Source organism: Schistocerca cancellata, chromosome 3 (assembly GCF_023864275.1).
Source record: "Schistocerca cancellata isolate TAMUIC-IGC-003103 chromosome 3, iqSchCanc2.1, whole genome shotgun sequence".
In the NCBI taxonomy this organism is placed as follows: Eukaryota; Metazoa; Arthropoda; class Insecta; order Orthoptera; family Acrididae; genus Schistocerca; species Schistocerca cancellata.
The window spans coordinates 290,361,004-290,380,579 of record NC_064628.1 but is presented as its reverse complement, the minus strand read 5'-3'; the positions used below and the strand labels follow the sequence as shown (position 1 = coordinate 290,380,579).

General features: G+C 44.6%; 1 protein-coding gene across 2 annotated transcripts in view; it reads left to right on the top strand.

Annotated features, from left to right (window-relative positions):
- LOC126174976 (ankyrin repeat and BTB/POZ domain-containing protein 2) overlaps positions 1-19,576 on the top strand; it is a 595,788-nt gene that overhangs the window by 193,032 nt on the left and 383,180 nt on the right. The gene's annotated exons all lie outside the window — the stretch shown is intronic.

Genomic DNA, 19,576 nt, shown 5'->3' with positions numbered 1-19,576 from the left:
GCTTTGCAAGAATTATCGACCACTACAGAGGTACTTCGCAGCAAAGCGGTATCACGAGTCGCCATTGAGAGGCTAGGAAAAAGTGGTGCCTCCCGGAATTCCGAGACGCCCCGCCGCGCCTCTGCCACGAAACAGCGTCGCCAGAGGAGAGGACGGGAGGGCAGCTCTGCTAGAGGTCGGTTCCTGCCCACTTCCAGGAAGTTCCTGTCGGAGTAACGTCGTTGTGCTGCCTACTCGCCGCGATACAGCCCGTGTCAATCGGTGGGGAGTGAAGAGACTTCCGTCTCCTGTGAAATGTGCGCTACGCGCCAACGCTCTCAGAACTGTGTCAACAAGTGCCTACCAACTTAAGGTTTCTGGTGACAGTACTGAAGCCACAGTACGGCCATTCTGAACTTTTATCAAATCGTCGCTCAGTAATCGTGGCTCATTTAGTGTGTTTTGAATCACAAGTGCACCTGTTCGGTTCCATAGCTACAGCCGAGCCTGGCGAGCAAAGATAAGTTTCATTGGAATTGATAAAATATTACTTGTTCAGAGTGTTCTAATTAACTGTATTAATACTAGCCACCTCAGTGTTCAAGAAGTCAGACACAACACGTTTATATATTATATGTGTCAAACAAATGATAACCTACGTCCTTTTGAATTTTCATTAGAGTACTGTCAAAAATTTGAAGTAAATCGGTCAATAACTTTTCGAGATTTTTGGTAACAATTTTAAACAACGACCTGAGTGCATAAACCATCACCTTAGTTTTGTTTTTGTTCATGTGTCTGTTATAGCCATCAGACAGCACAGGCTTTCTATAAGCACTCTACTCAATTTATGTTCACATTCACCAGCCACGTCTGCAGGTGTTAACACACTGCCAAAGTACTGGATACATTTTAGTCTGTTCCACATTTTCAAAAGCCTTCACCAATTATGCGAACGCAATGCGAGCACACCGAACAAAATATCGACGAACACCGCTTCTGGTCTTGATAATGACCTCAGTTAGGCGAAGAAGGGGAGTCCACAACTTTCTTCAGGAACGCAGTACCCAGCTGAAGCCGCTCATTGATTATTAAATACCATAGCTCTAACAGTTGTTCGAAATAGTCACAGACAATTTCAGACGACCAAGTGATTTAGCGGGTTATTCGATGGTCTAGGGGTAGCGTCTTCGACTACAAATCAAAGCGTCCGCGGTCTCGTGTTCGAGCACACCCATTGCTCGAATTTTGAATATTCACGGTACATTCGCGAAATGGTCGCACGGGAAAATCCCCACTTCATGGTTACCTTTGAGTAGCTGTGGCCCAACGCTCTTGCGCCGACTATAACACCACGTTCAGACCCACCTAAATCTTGGTAACCTACCATTGTAGCAGCAGTAACCGATCTAACAACTGCGCCAGGCACTTGTCTTATATGGGCGTTGCCGACCGGAGCGCCGTATTCTGCCTGTTTACATATCTCTGTATTTGAATACTCGTACCTATACCAGTTTCTTTGGTGCTTCAGCGTATAATTTAATGATGTCACTGTATTTTCTGTAAGCACTCTAATGTATGACTAACTGCCATTGCTATTTGTAATTTTGAAGTTATTTGTTACGGTTTTTAACCGATTTCTCTCCCCCTTCCTCAGCAATATTCCATATACACACTTTTCAAGATCGTCAACGAAAGGCGTGCACACATACGAGAAATTTAGTGTTTAACAGTTACCACCATCTATTTTTTAAGCAAATAGCTATTGTTATGTACCAAATCTTTGTTACACTGTAATGAATTTGCTCCTGCATTACTAGAGTTTGTGTTGGAAAAAAAAAACAGTGCATCATAGTGTGTTAAAAACAAAGACGTTCCTGTAAGATAGCCTTACAGAAGATTATTGTAAATAATGGCGAGAAGTCCTTATAGGAGCGTTACTACAGACAAGTATTTTACGCTTAAAGACCTCACACAAGACAGCACTAAACTGCGCTGTAAACAATTTTCCCCACGTCTGGCGTTACCGCCACCACTGGCACTGTATAGGAATGGTAGAGGTATTCACTTTATTTAAAACAAACAAAAAATGTCTTCCGTTATTCAGTCCAGAAGCGCGCGCAGCCTCTGCACTGTCCGTCCGCACCGTATTGGCCCGCCTCACAACCACTGCCGAGGTCATGGTCCTGCCTCTGCAATGTTAGTTACACTGCTGGAGTGGAAAGAGGTGCACAATGGCCGCTCACTTTCGTCTGTCGCACGGACAGTCACCCACACACCTGATAGCTGCAATGGTTCAAATGGCTTTGAGCACTATGGGAATTAACATCTATGGTCATCAGTCCCCTAGAACTTAGAACTACTTAAACCTAACTAACCTAAGGACATCAAACACATCCATGCCCGAGGCAGGATTCGAACCTGCGACCGTAGCAGTCGCGCGGCTCCGCACTGAGCGCCTAGAACCGCTAGACCACCGTGGTCGGCTTGATAGCTGCAGGGTCGTTTCTAGGCGAGGGGAGGGGGAGGGAGGTGGGGGACTGAACCATTGCCCAGCAGGTTTTTGGGGGCGGAATAAATCTCTTAAATTTTAATACGGTTCCAAAAGGATGAGTCAAACAAGATAAAGAAATTTTTGCATAAATAAATAACTATAAGAATAAATTGGAAGTACAAATCATTCATAAAATCTACTGTATTACTAGAAATTTTCTGTGGCAAATGAAGGGCTGAAGTTGGTCACCTTTGGTGAGAATTTCAACATGCCAAACCTTCCTAGTGGCGGTTTTGCCAACTCAGTGTCTATCAGGATTCTACACAGCACTTGAAATGTACCTAAGTCAGCTTGAAAGCCCCTAAGAAGCGAAAAACTTTACAATAAAGAAATAAAGATAAGTGTCTGCATATGACGGTCTGACAGTTCCTATATAGCAACCTCAAACACCAACAGCAGTAGCAATGAGAAAGGCACTTTGTAATAAATAACATATACTAGCCTAAGCACAGTATGCGCTGTCACATTCCATGCCCTTTTGAACTCAAATGTTATTAAGTAGCTTTTACTCGTTTTGAGATGCATGGCAACCTTTCCCAACAATCCCTCTCCTTTGGCTCTGCCATTGACACCATTTACATTGCTCTTCTTCTTGCCACGCTCCACTAAATTTGTTTTTTCTGCTTTCTCTTAAATTTATTTTGAGTTTTCCTTCATTCCCTTTTCTTTCTCGGTTTTGAAGCCATAATCCATAGTTGTTGATATTAAGATAGTATCCGAGCGGGATAGCGCAGTGGGCAGCACACTGGACTCGCATTCGGGAGGGCGACACTTCAAACCTGCTTCCGGTCATCATGATTTCGGTTTGCCCCAAATCGCTTAAGGTTAATGACGGGATAGTTCCCTCAGAAGGGCACGGCCGCTTTCCTTTTCCATCCTTCCCTAACCCGAGCTGGTGGTCCGTCCCTAATAACCTTGCCGTGGACGGGACGTTGAACACTATTCTTCTCCTTCTCCTATTAAGATTATACGGAAAATCATATCAAACCTTATTTTGCAGCTGAAACTACTAAACTGCACTGCACAATCTGTTTATCGAGTTGCCTCATATGTCATACTATTTACGTTACAACAGTTTTATTTAGATTTTAATTGTTACTTTTCGTTACAGCCTGCTTTCAAAACTGCTTGTTTTGAGCCACAAATTGTGGTCTTGGCATATCGGATATCCAACCATACATATTTTTCCTTTATGTACTATGGGCACACTAAGTAAGCACTAGCGATATGTACACTTTTTTTCAACAAACAAAGCATTTATACCGGGTGTTTCTAACATGACAGCTGGTGGAGTGGACGATAACAGGCAACTATTACATAGCAACCCATGTCCGCACCCCTTAAGTAGTCGGCACAGGGGGCGAGTTAGCCAACATTGACGTAACGTTCTACGAGTTTAGTGACGTCACTTCCTGCTATTTCTCGTTGAGAAGCCATTTCGCCACGTGCAGTACAATATAAGTTCTGCGACATTTCGGCAACGTGCCAAGTAAAGTAGGACCAATAGGAATCAATCAAATACCCTACATCACAAACAGAAAGCAAATGGCTCTGAGCACTACGGGACTTAACATCTGAGGTCATCAGTTCCCTAGAACTTAGAACTACTTAAACCTAACTAACCTAGAGACATCACACACAACCATGCCAGAGGCAGGATTCGAACCTGCGACCGTAGCAGCAGCGCCGTTCCGGACTGAAGCGCCTAGAACGCGCTCGACCACTCCGGCCGGCAAAGCAAGACCCCACACTGTGTTTGTCGTGTTCAGCAGAAGCCCATATTCGACGGGTTATATGTTATACATTACACATTATGCGAATAGTCTATGCTGTTTGTAAGCACCAGCACGTTGAATCTCTCGAGAACGAATCATTATTGGTACGATTTGTTGTAATAATGTGATAATTTGTGTGAAATCTTATGGGACTTAACTGCTACGGTCATCAGTCCCTAAGCTCACACACTACTTAACCTAAATTATCCTAAGGACAAACACACACACCCATGCCAGAGGGAGGACTCGAACCTCCGCCGGAACCAGCCGCACAGTCCTTGACTGCAGCGCCTAAGACCGCTCGGCTAATCCCGCGCGGCCTGTTGTAATAAAATGACGGCGAACGTTATATTTGTATTTAAAAAGTTTTCATTTTTAGTTATTTTCGCGTTATAACTCGCATTTTATGAAAGTAAACCGTTTTAAAACAACGACTCATTTAAGATTCACCTAAACGTGTCGTACTTCTTAAGATTTGTTACAATTAAATGTCAATAACATTTAGACGATGGAAGTATTGAAAGCGAGGTTGGTATAATTTGACTTCCAGCAGAGCGTAGTTGGTTGAGGCACCGCCATAAGTGCACAATCTGTCAGGAGTCTGTTTGATTTGATGAACTTTAATAAGCTGATGTATTTCCTGAGCGGACATGTAGCTTTCGTTTTTGTCTTATTAGGCGTTTAAGAGTATTAAAGTTTTTATTCGTGTATACCACAGACAACAACATGACTAGCATATAGTCAGGAAAGAAAATATTCATCTTAATAAAGCTAACGTAGGAATTCTACACGCGTTAATTTTTGTAAAGAAACTGTATGGTTTGCGAGCTGGAGAGCCCTGACAGTGAAAATCACGTCAATCAGCTCGTGCCGTGTGCAGCCGGGACTGTCTCTCGTGACGTGGGATATCCCTTCTGCGTGTAAGTCAACGTTCGCTACCTCATCCCGTGTGCCCGTGTGACGACGCCTTTAGCATTCAGCGCTAGGCGTCATTTAACAGCATCGCGCGCGGCCGGAGAGGTAGGTATACAACCCACCATCCTAATCGAAATGGTCGCAGGTTTTCTGGGCGTGACAAATCACGGAGTTTGTTCGGACATGGGCAGCGCAAATGGCTGTTTGATACGACACTGCACAGAAGTCGGCATCTGTGCTCGTGCAGTCTGTTTCGCCCTGCGTCAGTGCATTAATAAACGGGAACATACCTGTGTTTGGTACTGTGGGGAGCGAGCAGGAAATGTAACGTTTCTCTTTGGAGGAAAGGGCAGAGCACTGTGCTTACGGGGCAGCGGATGGAATTGCTATTGGTGCTCAACATTTGTATGTTCAGTGGTTTGTGAATCGTAGAGTACAAGGACTGTGCACGTTCATCGCCGTCCACAGGTCGCCAAGAGAGACAGAGGCACATGAGCTGAGATGTACACTGACATGACGTCGTAATGGGGCATGTGCATTTAACGTATGCATTGATCCGGATGCATTAATTTTGTGATGTAAGTGAGAAAGCCGGAAGAGGCGGTCGTCAACTCTCAGTGCATGCACTAGAATTTGGAGGCGTTAGAACTGCTGCAAAACACGGCCTAAACAAGCTCGCGGAGTGTTGATCGAGAAACGAGTGCAAGACATTCCATGGTATGGAATGTATGGAGTTAAGATTACTTGCAAAAAATGGTTCAAATGGCTTTGAGAACCATGGGACTTAACTTCTGACAGTCCCGTAGAACTTAGAACTACTTAAACCTAACTAACCTAAGGACATCACACACATCCATGCCCGAGGCAGCATTCGAACCTGCGACCGTAGCGGTCGGGCGGTTCCAGACTGTAGCGCCTAGAACCGCTCGGCCGCCCCGGCCGGCAGGTTATTTGCACCTTTACCGCCTTCAGAAAGTTCAAGCCCTTAACCCAGAAGATTTCCTGCCTCGCATCCACTTCCCTGTGGTTTTTGCGGAAGTGTGTCATTCAGTCTGAATTCCCACTTTACTTTTCACGGATGAGGCATCGTTTACAAGGGAAGGTATGCTACAGCTGCAGTCAACACTTGTGGATATGGGAAAATCCTCACGCCGCCTTTGTTTACGCTCATCGATAGCGCTTCGTCTCAACGTTTGGCCGGATTTGGGAGGTGACTGGTCCATGCAAGTTCTCCGACGACTGAACACAAACAGATACTTAATCTTCTTTAAGGGAAATACCGCCAGAGTTAATGGAAGAAATTCCACTCAAAGTGCAACAGGACACGTGGTACCGACACGTTGGTGCATCTCCGCACTTCGCTCGTGCGGTGCAAAATCATTTGGATGACACCTTTGGTGAGAACTGGATAGGGCGTGCAGGCCGGTGGCGTGGCCCACTCCTTCCCACGTCTTGACGCTTCTTTGTTTTTTGCGTGGGAAATGAAATACACTACTGGCCATTAAAATTGCTACACCAAGAAGAAATACAGATGATAAACGGGTATTGATTGGACATATATATTAAACTAGAACTGACATGTGATTACATTTTCACGCAGTTTGGGTGCATAGATCCTGAGAAATCAGTATCCAGAACAACCACCTCTGGCCGTTATAACGGCCTTGATACGCCTGGGCATTGAGTCAAACAGAGCTTGGATGGCATGTACAGGTACAGCTGCCCATGCAGCTTCAACACGATTCCACAGTTCATCAAGAGTAGTGACTGGCGTATTGTGACGAGCCAGTTGCTCGGCCACCATTGACCAGATGTTTTCAGTTGGTGGGAGATCTGGAGAATATGCTGGCCAGGGCAGCAGTCGAACATTTTCTGTATCCAGAAAGGCCCGTACAGGATCTGCAACATGCGGTCATGTATTATCCTGCTGAAATGTAGGGTTTCGCAGGGATCGAATGAAGGGTAGAGCCATGGGTCGTAACACACCTGAAATGTAACGTCCACTGTTCAAAGTGCGGTCAATGCGAACAAGAGGTGACCGAGACGTGTAACCAATGGCACCCCACACCATCACGCCGGGTGATACGCCAGTATGGCGATGACGAATACACGCTTCCAATGTGCGTTCACCGCGATGTGGCCAAACACGGGTGCGACCATCACGATGCTGTAAACAGAACATGGATTCATCCCAAAAAAAATGACGTTTTGCCATTCGTGCACCCAGGTTCGTCGTTGAGTACACCATCGCAGGCGCTCCTGTCTGTGATGCAACGTCAAGGGTAACCGCAGCCACGATCTCCGAGCTGATAGTCCATGCTGCTGCAAACATCGTCGAACTGTACGTGCAGATGGTTATTGTCTTGCAAACGTCCCCATCTGTTGACTCAGGGATCGAGACGTGGCTGCACGATCCGTTACAGCCATGCGGATAAGGTGCCTGTCATCTCGACTGCTAGTGATACGAGGCCGTTGGGATCCAGCAAGGCGTTCCGTATTACCCTCCTGAACCCACCGATTCCATATTCTGCTAACAGGCATTGGATCTCGAATAACGCGAGCAGCAATGCCGCGATACGATAAACCGCAATCGCGATAGGCTACAATCCGACCTTTTTCAAAGTCGGAAACGTGATGGTTCGTATTTCTCCTCGTTACACGAGGCATCACAACAACGTTTCACCAGGCAACGCCGGTCAACTGCTGTTTGTGTATGAGAAATCGGTGGGAAACTTTCCTCATGTCAACACGTGTAGGTGTCGCCACCGGCGCCAACCTTGTGTGAATGCCCTGAAAAGCTAATCATTTGCATATCACAGCATCTTCTTCCTGTCGGTTAAATTTCGCGTCTGTAGCACGTCATCTTCGTGGTGTAATAATTTTAATGGCCAGTAGTGTATGTTGTATACGTAACACCTATTGAGGCAGATGTGAAGCGTCCCCATAGATGTTGGTGCTGCTGCAGTCGACTCCACTGATATCGCCGGTGCGTTAGTGGAGGAAGCGTGCTCCGTGGCGAGACAAAAGGCTGTTAAGCAGAGCACTGGACGAAAGCCGGTGGTCGGACAGAGCGGACAGAGCAGGGTGGCGCGGAGGGCCCTGGTGCCGGCAGTGGCTTTGTGTGTGGGGCGGTGACGTGAGGCCGTAAGGACTACGTCCCCCACGGAGGATGGAGATGATGCACTGTACCGTGCAGAGGAGGACACAGCGGAGGAATGAGAAGCTATTCGGGACGCCCCGACTATTACTAAGCCGCAGCTGACAACGCCGGAGGAAATTCGGAGGATTACCAAGTATACCAAACACACCTCACCCGGAACAGATAGAATCGCCAATACGGAATTGAAACACCTACCGAGAAAGCCTGTCGTGCTTCTCACCCGGATAGTGAACAGCTGCCTCAGGACTGGATACTTCCCCGAGACATGGAAGATTGCCAGAATAGCGCCAATACCAAAACCGGGCAAGGATATCTCACACCCTGACAGCTACAGACCCATAAGCTTACTGCCGACGCTGGGAAAGGTACTGGAACGTGTCCTCCTGAAACGCATGCTGGACATCCTTGTGGCACACAACATCATCCGAACGGAGCAGTCTGGTCTCCAGGCGAAGCTATCGGCTGAGTTATAACTACTACGCATCACGGAATCTAGCCAAGACAATTTCAACAAGAAAATTACCATTGGAGTCTTTCTCGGTGTAGAGAAGGCTTACATTAAAGTATGGGGACGCAACGTGATCGTCAAGCTCCGACGTACCACTCCCCTGCCGGACTGCTATTTAAAACTTCTCGACAATTTTCTCCAGGATCGCAGATTGTATGTCCGCATTCATGACAAGAATTCAACAACACGGCCTGTCCTTGAAGGACTTCCACAAGGGTTGGTCATATCTCCACTGCTGTTTAATTTATACATTAACGACCTCCCGACGGTGCCACATGTTACTGCCAGTTTCTATGCCGACGACACAGCGCTCCTGACTGCAGGCACCAGAATGGACCACCTCGTCACACGGATGCAGCGCCAACTAGATTTAGTGGACCACTGGACCCACAGGAACAAAATAACGGTCATTGTAGAGAAAACGAAAGTTATTTTCTTCACACGTCGTAGACCCATTGTCAATGAACGCCTACGGATATCAGACCAGCCACTCCCCTGGGCAACAACTGTAAAATACCTTGGAGGGCATCTGGACGCCAAACTGCTGTGTAATCATCACATTATGGAGAAAAAGACGTCTGGCCTCAAAATGCTCTCCTCCCATTTCTGAAGAAATCGTACCTCAGCCAGCTGTACCACGCCACAGTCGAACCATCTATTGTGTATGGATCGACCTCCTGGGGTACTACGTGTGTCACTAACTACAAGAAGTTACAGGTTATACAAAGTAGATGCCTACAATGGATCACTGGAGCCCAATGGTGGATCCGGAATCATGATATTTATCGACCCTTAAGCGAATCTTACCTCTCAGACTTGGTCAAGAGAAGGCACGAACCTTATTTCGGAAGTTGGACATGATACGCGACAATACACCACAACTCACCACAGTAGGCACGGTAGAACCCTCACGCAACCACAAATATAAAGTACCGAAGGCGATAGTATTTGAGCCCCCGTAAATGTTATCCCTACGTAATTCTACATAATTTACGGACATAAAGTCCCTTAGCACTTCTACACACTTTTCAAACACGCACCAAAATCAACGAGTTAAATGACCCCTCTGTGTGCCCAAACTAAAGCTGATAGAAGAGCAAATAAATAAAGCGAAAATGTTTACCCTTTCCTTTCCCAATAGAAGAAAAAAATCAACGAAGATGATCAGACTTCAGCACCACCACACACAACAACAACAACAAAAAGTAAAAGAAAAAACGAGAAACCGTTGGGGATGACGGGAGTGAGCGTGCACCGCGGGCTGCATTAGACGAGTTGTTCTGATGACATCAGTATGCGGGCGTCCTGTGAGGAGTGACACGTTCGGTAGCAAAGTTGAACAGCTGTTTCTATAGTGAGCTGCCATCTTGAGCTTTGGGAGACTGTGTTCGCGTCGCAGCTCATTAGACATGCTATGCATTGCCTTCGCTGCAGGCGCTGGGTTTTCAATTTATGTCCTTGTGTGCATTTGAAGACTTTAATTGCTAGTGCTAATCTCACCTCACGCTCTGTTTAAGTGGCTGCTTGCATATTTTTTCTTTGCCAGAGGTTGAAATTGAAAAAGAACCTGTTGTGGCAGGGTTGACATATTTCACCGCTAAGTATGATATTTGTGGAATAGCTGTTTTAGATGGCTGTGTTTTCCATTGTGCACATTGCACCTGTTAATTAGGTGCACATAGTGAAGTGTGTGTTACTTGATTTAGCTAATTTCACATCTCTGTTTGTTGTAGAAGCACTGGTTTTCCATGCTACTACGGGTTTGTTTTTTAATGCACGTGGCCTGCAGCAAGTTTGCCCGCTCTTGACCAACGAACGGGATTGTGCATATTCTGGCTCTGATCCTCTAACGTTTAACTGAGCTCGATGTCCTGGTATGGTGGTACACGTATTTTCCGTGGTACACGAATTTTCCGGGCTTCAGATTTCGAGGGTATTTTACTGCTTCATTCTTACGTGGTGTTATTGTCGTTTATTGATGACAGTATAGTTTTCGTAGATTGGAAGATATGTGATTTTATTTGTACTAATAGAATGGTGGTTAAAGCTGAGCTTATGCGGTATTTGTCAACGATAACATTTCTGGTGAATACTTTAGAATTTCCTTCAGTAGTAATGTTGTAATGTCTTATATTATTTGATGTACGAGGAGTTCAATGAAATTTTTCTCTATTAAAACATAACTGTAGGTTAACAGGTGCCGTTTGATATAGGTTTCCGTTTTACATCAGTGTTATTTCTACTGGGACTTGGTTATGTGTGCTTTGGTATTTAAGGAATAATACATTTTCTGAGTATTTGAGTTGAAGCGTTATGAATGTATATGTTTTGAGTAACAAGGAATGAAAGCTTTGATTACAGTAAAGTTTGCGTTAATAAGTCTAAGATCTTGTGTGAATGTTCAGCAGCTCGCCACTGGAGGAACCCTGTTTCCCAGCCAACCTGCTCAATTGGTGTAAAATCTTAATAGAGAGCGGATGAAGAGCTGATAGCACAAATTATCACAGCCTCTGCAGAAATCCCCACTTTGCCAGGGATGTTTGAAAGGGCGTGACAATCACTCAGGCGTCGCTGCACAACGTGCACTCGAGCAGGAATGCGTAATTTCGAGAAGTTCTAATAACTGTTTGCAAATAAGGGTCATGTAACGTCAACCCCACTTCGCTTATACCTCGATATCACAAAGGAAGCTATAAACGTTGGCCTGCAGACCTGTTACCATGTTGACTTGTATGGCGAGTTGTATGCCTACATTCCAGGCGTTGCGCAACGCTGTTAAATGACTGCTAGCGCGTAACGCTAGGGGATGCGGACATGGGTTGCTATACGCAAGTTTCTTGTTATGACCCACTCTCCTAGACCTCTCATTTCTTACATTCATTTTAGAAACGCCCTGTATACAAGTCACAGACCTTCCCATGACCTTCCATTTTCTGCAGCAGAACTGCTGACTCGGGAGCTTTGTGCTGGTTGCTACGACTGTCGCGCCGCAGTAGTTGTCTGCGATATTGCCACACCATCTCCGCAGCCGTGTTGCAGACTCTCCTCTCCCGGTTGCCAGCAGCCAACTCGAAATGGTGTTATTTCGCGTTTTATTTTAATTTCATGATTAATATACTGTTGAAAGAAATGGATAATGTAAGCAATTTTGGACCTATTTCTAACCCGTTGGTGTTTGCTAAAATTATTGAAAAGGTTATATATACAAGTGTAATGAACCATTTCAGTTCTCATAATGTGCTGTTAGATGTACGGTTTTGTTTTATGGACGAATTAAATAAGAGGTTGCGAACGCTAGGCGTCTTCTTTGCTTTAAGTAAAGCGTTTGAGTGTGTTGATCACGAAAGATTACTGCAGAAGTTGGACCGCTATGCAATAAGGGGAGTATCTCACAATTGGTTCACCTCTTACTTTAACAACAGACAGTAGAAGATCATTCTCCGCAGTACTGGTAATGGCTACGACGTGCAGTCCCAGTGGAGCACTTTGAAGTGTGGGGTGACCCACAGGACAGTGCTGGGGCGCTACTGTTTCTTTTTTATGCCTTCTAGTATGACAGGTGATTCTCAGATATTTCTGTTTGCAGATGACACCAGCTTGTAGTAAGGGCTGTTGTGTGCAATATTGACTCATTGTCAAACACTGTAGTTCATGGCCTGTAGAAAATAAATTGCTGCTAAATCGCAGTAAGATGGCTCTGAGCACTATGGGACTCAACATCTTAGGTCATAAGTCCCCTAGAACTTAGAACTACTTAAACCTAACTAACCTAAGGACATCACACACACCCATGCCCGAGGCAGGATTCGAACCTGCGACCGTAGCAGTCCCGCGGTTCCGGACTGCAGCGCCAGAACCGCTAGACCACCGCGGCCGGCTAAATCGCAGTAAGACTCAGTTTAAGGTTTATAACACTCAATTCAACGAAAACTGACATTTTGATTACACAGAATGGGTATATGATTAAGGAGACAGAACAGTTCAAATTCCTAGGTATTCAGATACGTAGTAAGCTGTTGTGGAAAGCCCATTTTCAGGATCTTGTTCAAAAACTAAATGCTGCTTTATTTAACATTAGAAAAGTATCTGAAATAAGTGCTGGTTTAACACGAAAAGGAGTCTACTCTGCGTAGTTTCATTCGCGTATGACACATGGTATTATTTTTCAGGTAACTCTTCTGATTCAAAAAGGGCATTTTTGGCTTAAAAATGGGCGGTTCGAGCAATATGTGGTGTAAATTCGCTAACTTCTTGTAAACTCCTCTTTAGTAGTCTGGGAATTCTGACAATGGCCTCTCAACACATATTTGTTTCAATGGCGTTTGTTGTTAACAATATTAGCTCATTAGCTTTTACTTAACAGCCTTTACTCAGTTAATACTTGGCAGAAATCCAATCTGCATTTGGAACACACCTCCTTGACTCTTGTGCATAAAGGCATGCAGTATTCTGCTGCATCCACTTTCATTAAGCTGCCACAAGAATTCGAAAATCGTAGCAGTAATCCACCCACTTTCAGGAGTTCACTGAAGAGTATCCTCGTGGCTCATTCCCTTTATTCTGTAGAGGAACTCCTCTAAATGTTTAAAAACTTAAAGCTAATTCCTGTGTTACATTGTTGATTATGTTTCTTTAAACTTAAGGCTTATCGTCTGCGTTGCGGTCATGTACATTTCATTTTATCTGTTATCATTCTTCTATTATAATTTCACGCACTGACTCTTTCCGTGACCATGGAGACTTGCTACTCAGTTTGGTCCTAAGGGACGTGACATATAAACTAAATAAAATTGCGTGCAAATTGTTCCTACCTTGTGTGCCGAATGAGGCAAGAAGAGCTGCAAGATTATTCAATATAGCCTCGGATGTGGAAGAATTTTGGCTTATTATTTATGGTATACAATGGTTAGCTCTGAACTACGAAAATCCGACGCTAAGAACAGAATTTTCAGAGCTTGTTATATAACAAGGGCCACGGCGACTTTGCCGCCGTTTTTTAGTTGCCAGAGAAGATAGGCACACACCCCACCTTTGTCTTAAATAATCATTTGGGTACTGTAAAACTGCGAGGACTAGTTATTTCGTTTCTCATCCAAATAATAATAATGTTTTGTTCAAACTTTATGTTGAGGGATATATTTTATCCTTAGTCATTCACCTGGACAGAGCCCTTTTCCAAGTGCTGCAATGTGTCTGAGAATCATATTTTACTGACCTGAAAAAAATTGAGTTCCATAACAAATTTTAATAACTTCTGAGGGGTAGTGAAGTTCTTAAATATTCAGTGAGATTTGTTTCTGAAGTACTCCAAGCGTTATTCATAGAATGGTAGTTAAACTATAATTGCCAAGAAAAGGTCTCAAATGCTTTGCTTAAATGTTGTCCTTATTGAAATCTCAGTACAGTATTAAAGTTACATAAAATTATAATTTTCAGAACAGTTATTGGCTAGTAAATCTGAAGTACCAGCATGAGGAATAATTAAAGTGCAGGTTTGAAATAATATTTGTATTCTTCATATGTTTGTAGGTAAAACTGTTTTCATATTGTCTTGTAACAAAAGTAGTCAGCCTTAGTTACTGATAAAACAGTTTGTGTCGTCCCTCCCCAGTCCCCTCACCCTTGATAATTGTTGAGCCAGCTTTGCATTTTATATTACAACTACAGTACTAATGAAGTGCAACTACCAGTTTTATAACAGTATGTGATACAATAAGCAGCTGGCTACAAAGTTTCCACCTGTAACATTTCTAGGGATCACGTGTTTCATTTGAGTTAAACGGCATAGAGAAGTGAATGCTCCTTGAGAAAACAAATAGTAATCAGAACGGAGAATATAACTATCAGAAAATCATTTCAATGACAGTATTTTTCAATAATGAAAGTGATAGAAGAACCTCATGTCCAAGTTAATAGTACTCTACCATCAGTAATCCAATGCATGTACGACCATTAGCTTTCCTACCTCAATATGCGAGTAGTAAGTGTTAATGAAATCCAGTTGTTGCCAAAATGTTTACTATTACTTCTGTGTTGTTCAAGTCAAATCACTGCTACATTGCTAGCTAAAGTGTGCTGCTGTCTGCTATCCCATTTAGAAAATATAAATTCAGTATCAAGTAAAGTAAATACCAATAGTTAACTTTATTTTTGAACAGTGCAAATACTTGCTACAAATTTGTGTAAAGAGCCTGGCGACTGTTTTCTTGTACGTAATTGTAGTTTACTTATAGCTAACAGAACCTTGGTTCGAATCCCGCTTGTTCTGCTCTTGCTTCCTTTCAGTAGAATTCTATCGAGAAAAGAGCCTCTCACAGAAGTAAAATTAACAGGTATTGCTGATTTAGTAACAGCCGGTAGCGTTATACTGTCTTAGCTAAATGTGAAGTACACTACTGGCCATTAAAATTGCTATCCCACGAATATGACGTTCTACAGAAGCGAAATTTAACCGCCAGGAAAAAGATGCTGTGATATGCAAAAGATTAGCTTTTCATAGCATTCACACAAGGTTGGCGCCGGTGGCGACACCTACAACGTGCTGACATGAGGAAAGTTTCCAACCGATTTCTCATACACAAACAGCAGTTGACCGGCGTTGCCTGGTGAAACGTTGTTGTGATGCCTCGTGTAAGGAGGAGAAATGCGTACCATCACGATCCCGACTTTGATAAAGATCGGATTGTAGCCTATCGCGATTGCGGTTTATCGTATCGCGACATTGCTGCTCGCTTTGGTCGAGATCCAATGACTGTTAGCAGAATATGGAATCGGTGGGTTCAGGACGGTAATACGGAACGCCGTGCAGGATCCCTGGATATCAACGGCCTCGTATCACTAGCAGTCGAGATGACAGGCACCTTATCCGCATGGCTGTAACGGATCGTGCAGCCACGTCTTGATCCCTGAGTCAACAGATGGAGACGTTTGCAAGACAACAACCATCTGCACGAACAGTTCGACGACGTTTGCAGAAGCATGGACTATCAGCTCGGACACCATGGCTGCGGTTACCCTTGACGTTGCATCACAGACAGGAGCGCCTGCGATGGTGTACTCAACGACGAACCTGGGTGCACGAATGGCAAAACGTCATTTTTTCGGACGAATCCAGGTTCTGTTTACAGCAACATGATGGTCGCATCCGTGTTTGGCGACATCGCGGTGAGCGCACATTGGTAGCGTGTATTCGTCGTCGCCCTACTAGCGTATCACCCGGCGTGATGGTATGGGGTGCCATTGGTTACACGTCTCGGTCACCTCTTTTTCGCATTGACGGCACTTTGAACAGTGGACGTTACATTCCAGATGTGTTACGACCCGTGGCTCTACCCTTCATTCGATCCCTGCGAAACCCTACATTTCAGCAGGATAATGCACGATCGCATGTTGCAGGTCTTGTACGGGCCTTTCTGAATACAGAAAATGTTCGACTGCTGCCATGGCCAGCACATTCTTCAGATCTCTCACCAACTGAAAACGTCTGGTCAATGGTGGCCGAGCAACCGGCTCGCCATCCAAGCTCTGTTTGACTCAATGGCCAGGCGTATTAAGGCCGTTATTACGGCCGGAGGTGGCTATTCTGGGTACTGATTTCTCAGGATCTATGCACCCAAATTGCGGGAATATGCAGTCACATGTCAGTTCTAGTAAAATATATTTGTCCAATGAATATCCGTTTACCATCTGCATTTCTTCTTGGTGTAGCAATTTTAATGGCCAGTAGTGTAATTCCACCACAACTATTACATTTAATAGCATATTACAGTCAAAAGGAAAAGGTGTAACGGGTCGTCCATTAATTACGTGAGCTCACAATGGTGGAGGGTCCAGCAAAATCTTACCAAATTTGATTTAAAATGGGGGTGGGGGGAGGCTGTGAAAATTTCATGTCAACTATTAAATTCAAAGAATATATGTTATTATAAAAGATAACATAATGTTGTATACACTGCCCAGTCATATTAATGTGACCCTCAGTCAAAAGCCTGAATAACCATATTTTGCTGCACGAGACAGCAGAACGGTAGTCAACGAAGTTCTGGAAGGTACGGATAGGGACGTAGAGCGTCCCCGACTCCAATGCTGTGGCCAGCTACTCAAGGTTTCTCGGTTGACCATCCATGCGACGAAGAGCTCGATCGCCGTGGTCCCACAGAGTCTCGACTGGGTTTTAATCCGGGAAGTATGGTGGCCAGGGGAGTACGGTAAACTGATCGTGGTGCTCTTTGAACCGCGCACGTACACTGTGAAATTGTACTGTGCTGTTGGTATACGCCATCGTGGCAAGGAAAACAAGCTTGTAGGGGTGGGCATGGTCGCCAGGGATAGAAGCATATTTGGGTTGATCCATTGTGTTTTCCCAGAATATCGAGATCATCCAGGGAGTGCCACGAAAACATTTCCCAGACTGTGTCCTGGTTGCAAGGGTTTTTGCTTTTAGGTCTTTCAAGACGTAAACGCCATCTGTCCTATGGAGCATAAAACGTGATTCATCTGAAAAGGCCATCTGTGGCCACTCTGAGGACGTCCATTTGCGGTATTGGAGAGCAAATTGCAGCCTTCGTTGCCGATAAATAGCAGTCAGGACGAGTGCATGAACATGGCGGCTGCTGCGGAGGCCCATATGCAGCAACGTTCACTGAACAGTCGTTGAGGAGACAGTGTTGGTAACTCCTTGGTTAATTTGACCAGTCAGTTGCTCAACTATTGCACGTGTACTCGCCCGTACACATCTCCGGAGCTGTCGTTGAACTCTTGTCATCTATGGCTTGTGGTGAACCACAGTTACGTCTTCGCCAGTTTTGGATAGCGCCATTTTGCCATACACGGTGTACTGTAACCACAGCGGCATGCAAACAGTGTACAAACTTAGCCATTTTGGAAAGCCTTCCACCCTTGACCCAAAAGCCAGTGATCATGCCTTTTTGGACGTCAGATAAGTCGCTGCGTTCTGCATTACGATGGTGACGGCATTATTTTTCACATCCTCCACGATGGGCTTTACGAGGATTGTCCAGAAAGTAAGTTCCGATAGGTCGCGAAATGGAAACCACAGTGAAAACCAGAAACGTTTTATTTGCAACAGTTAGGTACACCTTCCAACTACTTCTCTACATAGTCGCCGCTCCAACTTCGAGTTTTGTCGTAGTGTTGTATCAACTTTCCAATATCCTCGTAATAGAAAGCAGCCGCCTGTGCTTTCGGCAGTTATCTGCATTGGTCTGCAGCTCGTTGTCTGTGGAAAAATTTTGTCTTCGTAGCCAGCAGTTCTTGTGAGCAGAGATGATACTCAGGGGGAGCCAATTACGGACTGTATTGTGGGTGATCAAACACTTCTCATCGAAAACGCAACAGGAGCGTCTTCATTGCTCCTGCAGTATGCGGCCGAGAATTGGCACGAAGAAGGAACTGCTCGAAAAAAATGGCTCTGAGCACTATGGGACTTAAACTTCTGAGGTCATCAGTCCCTTTAACTTAGAACTACTTAAACCTAACTACCCTAAGGACATCACACACACCAATGCCCGAGGCAGGATTCGAACCTGCGACGTTGCGGTCGCGCGGTTCCAGACTGTTGCGCCTAGAACCGCTCGGCCACCCCGGCCGGCGGAACTGCTCGACTGTTGTGTAATGTGAACTGCATGACTTAAGAGCGACGCGACACGAACGACGGGCATACTAGAGACACTGCCCAACACATCTGTGCAAAGCTTTACTTGGTTTTCTCAGTGGTTTCCATTTCGCGACCGATCGGAACTTACTTTCTGGACAATCCTCGGAAATACCTCCACTGCTATTGCTGCCACTTTCCGTCTCTGAGTGGTTATTGCATGTTGACGTCGAACTTTGACGTTGCTCACATTAATGTTACTGCAGCGTGTATAACTGATAACAAGCATGGCCAGTATTAAAGTGCCCATCGGTCTTTATGACCCCTCTGAACTGAGCTGAAAGCTTTACACGCATGCTTGTCCCCGATTCACCATTTTGAAACAAGTGCCGCACAAGTGTCATTTGGGGAGGTGTCTGAAATCACTCTGCGTCAGTTAGTGAGTCTATCGTGATATTCTGCAACGCATATGAAGTCGATGTTAATGTGTTCAACACGAATGTGTGTCAAACCTTTTACAATGCCTCTGTTAAGCGCATGCCAACAAGTCGAAACCCACGCCTGAGAAAGAAATGAATCGTCTCTGGAAAGAAGCTAAACTGAAGTTCACCGACAAGAATTCTCTTAGAGTGTATATAAATCAAGAGATTGAAAAGCACCGTAATCATACTGTTCAAAGGAAGGTACAAACATTGTTGTCTTTCCTGTGCAAAGTAATAAGAGAAGTTTCGAGACATTTAATGAATGTAATATACCAGTAAGAGGTCAGTTCTTTAATGAACCGTCAAAACGGGTGTATTGTATTCGTAGAGCATTGTCTCTGTCTGACTGTCCAAATTCTACTCAGAGTTGGCATGTTTAAAATAAATTGATTTTATTCACTTGTTAAAAGCACTAACACAGTTTATAAATAAAACGTGGTTTTTATTAATGTGTTTTAATTAGTCTTAAAACAAATAAAAAATTAAATTTTAGTTATTTTTATCCGACTAGGGTAAGCCTCAAGTGGGGTGGAGGGAGGGGAGAGGGTACACCACATCTCACCAAGGGGGCAGGGAGGCCAAAAGAAAAG